This window comes from Lagenorhynchus albirostris, chromosome 20 (assembly GCF_949774975.1).
Source record: "Lagenorhynchus albirostris chromosome 20, mLagAlb1.1, whole genome shotgun sequence".
In the NCBI taxonomy this organism is placed as follows: domain Eukaryota; kingdom Metazoa; phylum Chordata; class Mammalia; order Artiodactyla; family Delphinidae; genus Lagenorhynchus; species Lagenorhynchus albirostris.
In genome coordinates this window covers 52347375-52361226 of record NC_083114.1, presented here as the reverse complement: position 1 = coordinate 52361226, position 13852 = coordinate 52347375, and the positions used below count along the sequence as shown (strand labels likewise).

At 49.2% G+C, this 13852-nt stretch overlaps 1 non-coding gene across 1 annotated transcript; it reads left to right on the top strand.

The window, feature by feature from the left end:
• Positions 1–12878: 12878 nt before the first annotated feature.
• On the top strand, positions 12879–12951 carry TRNAR-UCU (transfer RNA arginine (anticodon UCU)). The gene has a single exon. It is a non-coding gene; the product is annotated as a tRNA-Arg (tRNA).
• Positions 12952–13852: the final 901 nt, after the last annotated feature.

The window sequence follows — 13852 nt, the reverse complement described above, 5'->3', positions numbered from 1 at the left end:
ATAACACAGCGCTAGAGCCCTGCGAGGCGCATGCGCCGCGCTAGGCTGGGATTGCTTTGAAAAGTGGAGGGCGGGGTTATTTCCGGGTGGTTGCCTGGGATACTAAAATGCCCAAAAGGTGGTATACTCCTGAGCCTGATCTTTATTCCCCAAACAAACTCCAAACTTGCATCTGCACGTAAGGCAAGGCTCTCTGAACGAGTCAAGGCACTCCTGCCAGTCTTTGCTCTCAATCAGAAAAGCCTTTATTCCTCCCCTTCCGTGTGCTCCAGTCCCTTAAAGACCCACTCTCGTCACATCTGCTCCACTGAGTCTTTCTAGATACTTCAGCCACAGTAAGCCGCCCTCGCCCGCTGGGCGGTACCGTGCGTGGCACCATGTATAGTTGCTTCTATTTTTATTTAGCTTTGTGAACATCTGTCTTCCCGACTAGGATGTAAGTCCTCCTAGGGCAAGATCGTATGTCACTTAGTTCTTCGTATTTCCCAGTGTCCAGGGCAGTGAGATGGGTTCCAGAGGCACGCAATCAATACCTGTTGAATGAGGTCCAAGAAGAAAGTAAAGGGCAGGGAAGCATTTGAGTCACTAGTTATCAGTTGCCTCAGGATTGGGGAGGGAAGCTGATCTCCTGCTTCTCCATCTTCTGAGGACTCTGCCTGTTGTGACATTGGGCCTGAGGGAGCAATTGATTGTGACTCTCGTGTCACGAAGCCTCCGAAGCCTGCAGCTTCAGGATTTGGAACTTGAACTGCCCCAGGGCCTGTAGCAGCCTGACCCACATTCCAGCTGGCTCTCCAGAATTACTGATGCACCCACCCCCTCTCTCCTAGAGCAGGTGAAAGAGAAAAAGAAAGAAAAGAAAGAAGGAAAGGGAAAAAGCAAATGGGCTATGGGGTAAATAGCTTAGACCAAATTATTTACCTGCACACAAGTTCAGCCGATGGACCCAGCCATAAGCCACGTTACCTTCTAAAACTAAAGGAAACCACTTCCCTTCACATTTTCCATATAGATATATTTTTTCCATATATATATCCTACAGAACCCCTCAAACCTTAATATACCCCAAACTAAACCCATCTTCATTTTCTCAGTTCTCTCCAAACCGCACCTGCTCCTCTATTCCTTCTGAGTAAACATAACGTGAGGTTCCCAGTCAGTAAGTCTCAGGAGAATCCTTGACTCTTTCCTTTCTCTCGCTTTCTACATCTACCCATTTATCCATCTATTAACATTTACTGAGCATCTACTGTTTGCCAGGCCCTTTTTAGCTGTTTGGGATACTTTAGAGGAAAAAAAAAAAAAAGACAAAAATTCCTACCCTGGAGAGGTACACCTAGCAGGGGGGAGAGCAATGTTTAAATAAACATAATAATTGAGTAAATTATGTAGTGTGTTAGAAGTTGTATTTGTTTCCTATTGCTGTGGTAACAAATTACCACCAAGTGGCTTAAAACAACACAAGCTTACACAATCTTAGTTCTGGAGGTCGAAAGTCCTAAAATCAAGGTGTTGGCAGGCTGATTTCCCTCCGGATGTTCTGGAAGAGAATCCATTTCCTTGCCTTTTCCTCTCTCTAGAGGCCACTTCTCTCCTTGGCTACTGGTCCCCATACTCCATCTTCAAAACCAGCAGCCTAGCGTCCTCAAACCTCTCTCTCTCTGATCTTTGCTTCCATTCACATATCCTTACCCACTCTGACACTCTTGCCTCCCTCTTATTAAAAGCTTTTGTGGGGGCTTCCCTGGTGGCACAGTGGTTGAGAATCTGCCTGCCAACGCAGGGGACACGGGTTCAAGCCCTGGTCTGGGAGGATCCCACATGCCGCGGAGCAACTAGACCCGTGAGCCACAGCCACTGAGCCTGAGCGTCTGGAGCCTGTGCTCCGCAACAGGAGAGGCCGCGACAGTGAGAGGCCCGCGCACCGCCATGAAGAGTGGCCCCCGCTCACTGCAACTAGAGAAAGCCCTCGCACAGAAACGAAGACCCAACACAGCCGAAAATAAATAAATTTTATTAAAAAAAAACTTTTGTGGTTTTTTTTGTTTTTTGGCGGTACGTGGGCCTCTCACTGTTGTGGCCTCTCCCATTGCGGAGCACAGGCTCTGAACACGCAAGCGTAGCGGCCATGGCTCATGGGCCCAGCCGCTCTGCGGCATGTGGGATCTTCCCAGACCGGGGCACGATCCCGTGTCCCCTGCATCGGCAGGCGGACTCTCAACCACTGCGCCACCAGGGAAGCCCATGTGGTTTTTAATAATAAGTCCTCCCACCTTCTTCACCCTGCTGTGGGTCTCTCACTAGGATTAATAATCAATTTCTCTGACAAGAAATCACAAAATTTAAGATTGGAAGTACCTTCCCCAAGCCTCAATGTCTAAGTTCCTACAAACTTACCTTATTTCTCCACTGATAAGATAGGGAAGAAGGGTCATAAAAGATGAATTTGGGATAACCATTTGGGAGCTACTTATGAGAAACAGCTGCCCTCACAGACTGGCTCAGGCGTGGAGGGAGGAGGCTGGGATTTAGGCACAGAATGTCATGGGAAGCGCCCTCAGGCTAGGCATTTAATCTCAGCCTGGCATCAAGAACGACAGCACCGGGGCGTCCCTGGTGGCGCAGTGGTTGAGAGTCCGCCTGCCGATGCAGGGGACGCGGGTTCGTGCCCCGGTCCGGGAGGATCCCGCATGCCGCGGAGCGGCTGGGCCCGTGAGCCATGGCCGCTGAGCCTGCGCGTCCGGAGCCTGTGCTCCGCCACGGGAGAGGCCACAGCAGTGAGAGGCCCGCGTACCACAAAAAAAAAAAAAGAACTGCAGAACCATGCTCTGTTTTAACATGAAGCTTCATAAAAAATGAACATTTAGATTACACTGTTGGAAGTTTTCCCACTTTATGACCTATGTATAACAATCTGTGTGGCGCTGGGATGGCTCACAAAATGTATCTGGGAGAAGGAAGCCCTAGTGGCCTCCTGGTGCCTGGCACGTGGTAGGGGCTCTACTCGTATCCGTGGACCCAACGAGTGACATAGAGAACAGCTATTTTTTTAATATAATTTATTATTTTTATTTCTTTATTTATTTTTGCCTGCGTTGGGTCTTTGTTGCTGAGTGCAGGCTTTCTCTAGTTGCAGCGAGCCAGGGCTACTCTTCGTTGTGGTGTGTGGGCTTACTCATTGCAGTGGCTTCTCTTGTTGCGGAGCACAGGCTATAGGCACACGGGCCTCAGTAGCTCGTGGGCTCAGTAGCTGTGGTTCACGGGCTCTAGAGCTCAGGCTCAGTCGTTGCAGCGCACGGGCTTAGTGGCTCCGCGGCATGTGGGATCTTCACGGACCAGGGCTCGAACCTGTGTCCCCTGCATTGGCAGGCGGATTCTTAACCACTGCGCCACCAGGGAAGACCCAGAGAACAGCTATTGATCTCGTATCTCAGGCAGGGGTCTCCCAACTGGCCTCATTCTTTCACGTTCCGTCCTTGTTTCCCTCCAGTATCTCTAGTCCACCCTCTACATCCACAGAGCAGATCCCCTGGTTAAAAGCCTCCAGGGCTTTCCACAGTTTATAAGCCCAAACTCCTTAGCCTGATACGGCCTGAGTCTCCCTCTCCATCTCCCTGCTTTCTCCAGGCCACGCCCTAGGTCTGTGGCTTTCTGAGCTGTTTGCCATTTGCTGAAAATGACACGGCTTTGTTTTGTTTTGTTTTTTTTGGCCGCGCCATGCGGCATCTTAGTTCCCCCACCAGGGATTAAACCCGTGCCCCTGTAGTGGAAGCGCGGAGTCTTAACCACCGGACCACCAGGGAAGTCCCGACATGGGTTTTTATGTCTGAGAATCTTTGTAATTCTCACTGTGATTTCTTCTTTGTCCTGTGAATTGTTAGAAGTGTGCTGCATGATTTCTAAACTTTGGGAAATTTCTAGAGATCTATTATTGATTTCTAATTTAATTCCACTTTGTGAGAGAACACACCCTAAGTGAATTCAATCCTCTGCTATGTGTTGAGACACACTTGGTGGCCCGGCATGTGATCTATGTAGGTAAATGCCCTATATGCACCTGAAAAGAATATGTGTTCTACAGTTTGGGCGTGCGTGTTTTACGTCTGTTGGTTAGATCGTTTGTTAGTTGTAGTCAAATTCTCTATTACCTTAATTATTTTTCATCTGCTTGTTCTCTGATTGTGGAGTTTTTTATTTTTCCTTTTAGCTCTTCAACATTTGCTTTCTAAATAGATAGATATCATGCTGGTTCTGTTTCTTTTCTGGAGAATTCTGACCAATACAGGGTCTGGACTGAGTAGAAAGACACTTCTGCTCATTTTGCAAAGAATGTGTTTTTTGCAGTTTGAAGTGAGACTTCTCTTGCTCAGTTCCAGTTTTTTTTCTGTTGTTGTTGTTGTTTTAATGTTTCTCTATAAAACAGGCTGATCCTTGAGGCTCCAAACCTGCTGGACATTTCCTGCAAAAACAAAGACAGCTCTGCTCAGTGCAAGTTGACATTTCCATATTCAACCCAATTTCAGTTTTCAAGTTATAAAAAAAAAAAATCCTGTTGCTAACTGGGCTGCAGGTTCAGCATGAATTATGGAAATATAATCTCCTCTCTTCTAAAAACTGGAAGAGAAAGCACAGGTTCAGATTTGGCACGAAGAATTGTCCAAGAATGAGCAGAGAAGACAAAGAGGGGTGTGTTCAGAATGGCTCAGCCTTGTCCCCAGGGAATGAATTATTTGGAAGACAAGGTCAGTCTTTGCAACAAAGGAGAACACTTTAGGCAATGATTCAGAAGTGTTGCTTCCATGTTGCACTACTCCGACATGAACTTTGGAAAAATGTGAGACTTTTCCCTGTTCTCGTTGCCTGAACAGGCCGAAGCAAGCTGAGACTGAATGATCTTTAGTTCTAAAAATAATACCGACTTGGATCTCTAAGCTGATTCTCTCCATAGGACACCAGAAACCATGCTGGGGGCGAGGGCAAAATACTGGGCAGACAGAGCCGAGCGCGCTGGGAGTGACCCTTCCCAGCTTCAGCAAGGGCAGTGGTAGAGAGCAGCTGCCCTGCCGGCCGCTGGAAAGTCTGAAATGGAATCCAGCATAGAGTCTCAGTAGGACAGAACCTCTTCTGTCATGGGGTTTTCAGGAACTCTTGGTGGAGGCCTTTGGAGGCATTTCAGGGTATCACCAATACCCATACCTCGTTGAAGACTCTGATTCAAGGTGAGACCATAGTGCCTCCTAGTACCTTCTAGAGTCTGCCAAACAGGAGATGTCTCCTCGCCCGTATCTCCAGATTTACAGCAGCACACTGGCAAGGTAGGCTCACAGGGAAAGACATGGAAGGAGGAAATAGGCTACGGGGACTCGGGGCTGAGAAGATAGAAGGTTAAACATTAAGGAGACAGGTTACAACAAATCATGGACCAAAATAATTCAGAAAGTTGTAAGGTTCCTGGTTCAAGTGACCTAAGTGTGTCAGGTTCAAGGGGATCCAGGCTCTCTAATAGCTAAACCCCCACATGATACAGATATCCAAAAATAGCTTTCGTCCATCCATAAATGGGAACACTATGTGGTCACTTAATGCCCCAGCTACACCAACTCACTGTCTGCAGTGAGACGCTGCAGCGTGTGTAGATGAGTGTTATCTCGGGAGCCAGGCTCTTGGAGTCCACTCTTAACAGCTGTGTGATCCTGAGCAAACAATTATGTCTCCCTTTGCCTCAGTTTTCTCCCCTGTAAAGTGGGGATAATAATAATTAGTGAGTTAATACATGTCACACCGAACAAGGTCTGGCACGTATGAGCTATTAGGTGAAGGGAGATGGGAAATGTTTATACATATTTATTAGGTCAGAGACAACCAGGAAAACAAACCACGTTCTTTCTTTTTTTTTTTTTTTTTGGCCGCGCCTAGCAGCTTGTGGGATCTTAGTTCCCTGACCAGGCATTGAACCCTCGCCCTCCGCAGCGAAAGCGCAGAGGCCTAACCACTGGACCGCCAGGGAATTCCCAGCACATTCATTATTTTAACAAAGAATTTAATATAGAGAATTGGTTAAATGGGTATTGCAAGATAGAAGCGGCAGAAAGCCGACACTGGGAGACCACAGGAAGCAGCTACCCCACCCCCATGAATGGGGAACCAAGAGGACAGGTTGGGATTATGGGATTCTAGAAGCCTGGAGGAGGGGTCCCACGGAGATGCCACTCGGATCTCCGGCGAGGAGGCACTGCCCAGCTGGTGCGGTACCTCTGAGAGGCACAGAGGCAGGTTCTGGGAGCGCAGGGACACTGGGGCCTGGAGCCAGATGTCACCATTGCCAGGGTGATGCTCGGGTGACCAAGCAGAGCAGACAGGAAGCAGCGGCCCTTTCTCCCCTTCCAGCCGTGCGAGCCCCACTAGCGCCCCTGGCGGCAGAGGCTGGAAGGGAGCGGCCGCGGAGGAGAAACGGGCTTCGCAGAATCCCAGCAGCATCACGGAGCTGCGTGTGGTCCCCACTCGAAGCACTGCCCCTCCTCTCCTTCCCCACAGCCTCAGGACAGCGGATTGGAGGAGGAAGAGGGTGGGGTGCTCAAGGCCAGAGGTTTAGAGGCAAGCCTGAATGACAGTGTGGCCACAAGAGGGAGAAAGCAGGGCAGGCTGGCATGTGGGTTTTAGCATGGGAGAAGGGGTGGTGGTTCGGCCGCGACCGCGAGAGCCGGGGATGAGGTCAGACGCGGATGAAGATCATTCTAGGTCGGAGAGAGATTATGGCAGGCGTCCAACTCCCAGAACCTAATGTTTACGCGTTCTCAGAACTTGGAGCCAAGAAGATGGTGAGCAGGGAACAGAGACGTCAGGAGTGGGCAACAGCAGAGGGGGTGTTCAGAGTGGTGAGCCCGGTAGCAGAGGGTCAGAACAGGAAGGGCTTTGCAGGAGGAAGAGAGGTGTTCTGGAGGCCGCCTGAGGAGCTGGTAGGACTACACCAGTGGGGGGGGCAGGAGGCAGGGCTCCGTCGCCCATGCGGGGGCAGCTCTGGAGTCAGACAGCCCTGGACTCAGTCCTGTTCTGCTGGTTCACCTGGGGGAGTCCGTCAACCTGTACCTACGTTTCTTCATCTGTGGAACGGTGATCACAATAATACCTGCCTGGGGGTGGTGGTGAGGACTAAATGAGATGATGCATGTGTGACAAGGTGGAGGGAGGTGCCTGGCAGGATCTTTCCTGCTTTCCAAGAATTGCCGGAGCCTACTGCCAAGAATTAAAATGCACCCCACATTCTACGTTCAGAGAACTACCAGCCGGGAGCTGGCTGGGAGATGCCATGCAGCACTGACTCTTTCAATCCTGTGTGTAATCCAGCATGTGGCTGGCCTTTGTCTGGTCCCTGGGAGGTCACCTCTAAATCCTTGGAATTTCCTGAGAGATAGGAGGGTCAGTTATTCATGGTGGGCCCCTCCAATTCTGATAGTTTAGGATAAACCACGTGATATTAGCTCAACCTCTGGGGAAGGAAGGGGAGCTAGAGATTGAGTTCAATCAATGGTCAATGACTTAATCAATTGTGCCTACATAATGAAACCCTCTAGACACCCAAGCTCGGTGAGCTTCCTTGGTTGGCAGTGCTCTGCCAACAGGGTAACGTGTCCCTGAGGACGCCAGAAGCTTCAAGTTTGGTACCTCCCCACCCCACGACCTCACCCTAGGTGTCTCTCCCTGTGGCTGGTTCAGATTTGCATCCTTTTGCTAGCATTAAACTGTAATAGCAAGTACAGCGCTTTCCTGAGTTCTGTGAGCCATTCTAGAGAATTATTGAACCTGAGGGGGTAGTGGGAACCCCCGAATTTGTAGCCAGCTGGTCAAAAGTGAGTGTGGCCAGGGGACCCCCGAACTTGCTGCTGGTGTCTGGACGGTCTTGTGGAGGATGGTGGTCTTAACCTGTGAAGTTTGGCCCAACCATGGGTAGTCGGTGTCATGGCATCCTGCCTCAAGAAAAAGGGAGAGAGGAAGGGTGAGAGGCTGCTTCTTCATGAAGACTGGCTTTTCTGGAAACCAGGTGGGGGGGGGGTTGGGGACACAGTGGAGTCGCTGTAAAGTGTGTGGGACAGTAGAGAGGAACATCTTGTCTCCCACTTGGCTGTCCACTTGGCCGTGGGCTGGTGCATCTGCCCTGGGGCTCCTGCAGTTTGGACAGTGCCCAGAGGAGCTGGCATGGTGGGCAGTCAGCCAGGAGGCAAAGGCCTGGATCCACCCATCCCCTCAGAAGATGGGTGCAACCCCACAGCCCCAGAGTCGGATCCAGAGTGTGGATGGAATTGCAGATTCGGGAATTTGGGATTGGGGAACCTCCTCAGAGCAATAAATATGGCATGAGGCCACCTCCAAAGGTCAGCAAGAATGTGGAACCAGGGGAGCCCCTTGGGAGAGAGTCTCCGCTGGCCGTCCTGTGGGGCGCCCACTTGTCCACACCAAGTCTAAGGAGCGCTGGTTCTCGGCCAGGGCAAGGTTGCTCCCAGGGGACATTGGCAATGACTGGAGACATTTTTGGTTGCACAACTTGGGAAGTACTCCTGGCATCTAGTGGGCAGAGGCCAGGGATATTGCTAAACAATGCACAGGACAGGTTCCCACAACAGAGGATAATCCAGCCCCCAGTGTCAATAGTGCTGAGGATGAGAAACCCTGCTCTAGAGAATGAGTTGGGTCAGCAGTAAAGACCCAGGGCACAGGACAGCCACATCACCGCCCCCAGCTAGTCACCACAGGAAACACATCTGTTTTCTATTTCTCTCCCCTCCGCCTCAACCTCACGAAGTAAGCACAGAGCAGCGGGCGGCTTGTGAGAGATAGGCCTTGTCCCTGCTTCAGTGCTGGAGCCTGTGCTTGAGATAAGTTTCACTTTCTTTCTTTTTTTTTTTTTTTTTGGCCATGCCCACGGCTTGCGGTACCAGGTAATCAAACCCGGGGCCCCTGTAGTGAAAGTGCTGGGTCCTAACCCCTGGACCACCAGGGAATTCCCAAGTTTGAGTTCCTAAATGGACCAGTCTTAAACTCCCAAGTGGGGCTGCCTTAATAACAAAAAAAAGTGACTGGATCAGTGGAATCAGATTGAGGGGCCTTAATGGGGAGTCTTTCAGCCAGTAACAAAGGGGGTTTGGACAGAGCACAGCTGGCGGTAGTTACTGGAAACAAACAAACAATCAACCTTTTCTCAATGGGCACTTCAACAAGACAAGTCTTCCTAATGAAACGGGCTAAGTGTATGCATTGCTCAGCACAGTGGCACAAAATAAGAGCGTGATGAATGTCAGCACTTGTATTAAGAAGGAAGTGGAAAAGCAGCAGCTTCCGGGGGTAGAGAGAAGCCTTAAGGATGAACGCCGTCAGGCAGGGTAGCTGGTTTCAGTAAAAGCAAGGAGACCCAAGGAAGCTGGGGCATTGATCAACACGGCGCTGGGGTTCCTGAAAATATATTTGAAGGAATCTTGTTCTTAAGCTACAAACTAGTTTCCTTAAGGGTGAAGCAGTTCCCTAAATTTGTCCCAATTCTCAATTCCTAAGGTAAGTAACTGAGAGCCCCTAAATATGGCCTCCATCAGTCCCTCCTCCCCGACCATGGGGGAAGGACCCTGGTTCCATTCCCTGGAATCTGGGCTGGCCTTAGTGACTTGCTTGAGCTGTGGAATGTGGCACAAGGGATGGCCTGGGACTTCCAAAACCAGGGCGTGAGAAGCCACACAGCTTCCGCTGGGTGTCCTGGAATGATGCTCTTGAGACCTTCCCTCTGGGAACCTAGCTGCCATGTCACATGGAGAGTCCACACAGGCACTCTGGCTGACAGCCCCAGCTGAACCAGCTGACAGCCTGCCTCAATGGTTCCACGGGAGGGGCCCATCTCAGATGTTCAGCCCACTGACGTTGTAATCACATGAGTCCCCAAGTGAGAACCACCTGACTGAGCCCAATCAACCCACGATGGACCCAATAAATTATTGCTTCAAGCCACTACATCTTAGGGTGGTTTCTCACTCGGAAACAGATAATTAGAACACTTCCCTAGGGAGTCAAGTACTTGAAAGGTTTCTGAAGAAACATATGGTGCTTTCTTGGATGAAAACTTACTTGTCTTTCTAGTGATTGTCCAAGAAGGGTTTGCACAAGTGGGCTATCTGGGCTGGTGGAAAGATACAGGTCAAACACCATTCCAAGCCCAAGTTCTAGCCTAGGCTCAGTACCAGCTCACAAGCTGGGTAACCCTTGACACGAAAGCATTCCAGCTCCCCCCGCACCCCCCTCCCCGTCCTCCCCCACCTGCCCATTTCTTCCTCCTGTCACTCCTTTCCCATTCTTTCGTAAATTTTATTTTATTTTATTTATTTATTTATTTATTTGCAGTACGCGGGCCTCTCACTGTTGTGGCCTCTCCCATTGCAGAGCACAGGCTACAGACGCACAGGCTCAGCGGCCATGGCTCACGGGCCTAACCGCTCCGTGGCACATGGGATCTTCCCAGACCGGGGCACAAACCCGTGTCCCCTGCATCGGCAGGTGACTCTCAACCACTGCGCCACCAGGGAAGCCCCTTCCGTAAATTTTAAACCACTATTCCACACAACCACCATAGAAACACAGGTTCTTAGAAATCTGACCTATATCATGAAGGTACAGTGTGATGAGGTGGAGGGGGCAGGAACTTCCAAGGCTGACCCTCAGGGTGAGAGTCCTCATGGTGGGAAGGTAACTGCATCTGCCTTTCAGGGAAGGTCGAATCCCCCGGTAATTAAATACCAATTCGATATTAAGAAAGAGCATTTTCAAAATTATATTACTGTCCAACAGGGAAATAAGATTTAATTGAGTTTTTTTTAATTCACAGAGCATCTGCTTTGACACACCTAGTGGGAGTGACTGTAATAACTGCAGAGCCTCCCCTCCCCCCATTTTCCTGGAGCCTGGGTGGTAGCCAGCTTTGTCACTATTCCCACATTCCCAAGCCAGTGTCTGGGAGGATGTGGGGAGAGGCTGTAATAGTATGTGTCATTTCTGTAGTATGCCTGACTCATTTCCAGACGTGAAACAGTCAGTGGGACCGTGACAATTCATGATCCTCCTGAATAAGAAAGTTTTTTGTGGCAGTTACAGAATCTCTGGGAGGCCTCTGAGTTTGCCTGCCTGCTTGGAAAACAGGCTTCAGATCTTCCTTTTATGCTAAGTCAGTACTTCCCACATTTGTCTGCATATTTTTTTATTTATCTATTTTTAATTTTTAAATTTTTTGGCCTCGCTGCACAGGATGTGGGATCCCCGACCAGGGATCAAACCTGCGTTCCCTGTATTGGAAGCACAGAGTCTTAACTGCTGGACTGCCGGGGAAGCCCTGTCTGCATATTAGGATCACTTCAGAGCTTTGAAAAACTCTGAAGCTCGGGCCACACTGCAGACCAGTTAAATCACAATCTCTGGGGGTGGGACCCAGGTATCTGTAGTACTGAAGCTCCACCAGGGGGTTCCAATGTGCTGGCTAGTTTGGGAGCCCAGGTGCCAAATGACCCAGAAAGGAGATGGGTCCATCAGCTGATCCCGTGGCTATTGCCAGCTGCCTCCTGCTGTCCTTTAGGAATATCCCGAGGCCAAACCCACTTAGAGCCCTCAGCCCTTACCACGTCTGAGCCATTTGGAAGAGCCTTCACAAATAAAAAGGGCTGGATTTAAAATTTTTCCATCTCTAATGTATTTTCACTTTGTTTAAATTTTAAGTATTTCTTCCCAAGTATAAAAATACACTGCATGAGTGGTTATCTTGTGCGGGGCGGCGAGTGGCTGGGAGGGCGCACCAGGGGTTTCTAGGATGTGCTCTTTTATTAATGCAGGTGTGTTAGTGCATAAATTCATAGTTTATGATCTGTGTGCTTTCCTGTATATATTTATACTTCAATAAAAACTCCACACAGCAAAGTGCTTCAGTTATACATACACACACACACACACACACACACACACACACACACACATACACATTCTTAAAAAAAAACAAACCCCACACATATTGCATAACTATGGAGGGAAATACAGAGAAATGAAAAGAAAATAACAGTGACCAAAGATTGGCATTTAGGGCCCCCACAAGGTGACACTACTTTTGAGACAAGATAAGTCCCTCCAAATAATGCCACCAAAGCACTGGCGGCCACCCCTCACCCCTGAGAGAAGAGGGAAGGAGCCTCTGAATGGTTCCATGAGGCTGACATTACTGGACTCCGAATAATTTAGTGACAAGGAGAAAGATTCTCTCTTTGATCTAATCGGGCTCATCTGAGCCCTCTTCTGACTAGGTCTCAAACCCTGGGCTTCTGTGTCCTGCTTTGCAGAGTCCAGTTCTAGCAAGAATCCTGCCAAGTCAGTTTAGCCAGAATCCCCCATCCTCCGTGTCTGGTCACCTTCAATATCTGTTGAGGTTCCCCATCCTCCACCACCCTGGGGTGATGTCTGAGCCCCCTGGCCTGCCTTTGGCAAGTCCAGGTAGGTCAGTTTAGCAAAAATCTCCCCTTTCCCCTGATGTTTCCTCTTAGTAGTCTTCCATCCACTGACCCCGATCTGCTCCCTGGCTACACATTCCCACCTTTCCTTATATTCACAGTTGAGCCCAATCTCTACTCCCTCCCCCACCGCTTCAAGACCCCAGGGAGTGGTCCCTGCCCCCATCAAGATGGTCCTGAAGAAGTCCTCCTTCCCCTTCTTTAACAAATGCCTGGAATAAATATCTACCACCACCCAAATCAGAATTTCAACTGCATCCTTAGAAATGGACTTTTTGTGCATCACAAAAGAATGATCCTGAAAGGGTCAAGGCTGGTTCAAGTCCCTCATTGAAAAAAAATAAAATAAAATTTGGGAATTCCCTGGAGGTCCAATGGTTAGGACTCTGCACTTCTATTGCCGAGGGCGCAGGTTCAATTCCTGGTCAGGGAACTAAGATCCCGCAAGCCAAGGCGTGGCCAAATTAAAAAAAAAGGAATAAATAAATAAAGTAAACGAACATTTAAAAAAAAATTCGGATGAATGCACATAACATAAAATAAACAAGTCAGTGGCATGTAGCACATTCACAATGTTGTGTAACCGTGACCTCTAACTAGTTCCAAAACAAAACCCATAATAAAACTATCACCCTAAAATAAAATCACCCAAAATACAGCCCACATCCATTAAGCAGTGTCTCCCCATACCCCGGCCAACCACCAGCCTGCTTTCTGTCTACCTATTCTGGACGTTTCCTTTAAATGGAATCCCACAATATGTGGCCTTTTGTATATGGCTTCTGTCACTTCTTTCACATAATGTTCATGTGGTTCATCCACACCGTAGCATAGATCAGGACTTCCTTACTTCTTACGGCCAGATGCTATTCCTGAGTGTGGATACGCCACATTTCTTTTACCCATTCCTCTGTTGATGGACACTTGGGTTGTTTCTACCTTTCGGTTATTGTGAATAGAGCTGCTATGAACATTCGTGTACAAGTTTTTGTGTGGACACATGTTCTCAGTTCTCTTGGGTAAGTACCCAGGAGTGAAATTGCTGGGTCATGCAGTAACTCTATGTTTAACTTTTTGAGGAACCTTGCGTCGCTCCTTTTTTTTTGGGGGGCCCTGCCACGTGGCATGCGGGATCTTAGCTCCCCAACCAGGGATAGACCCCGCACACCCTGCAGTGGAAGCTCAGAGTCTTTAAGCGCTGGATTGCCAGGGAAGTCCCAAGGCTCTCCTTTCTAAAAGATATTTTTCAGGAATTCCCTGACGTTCAGTGTTTAGGACTCCACGCTTTCACTGCCGAGGGCTCGGGATCCCACAAGCCATGTGGCTCAGCCCAA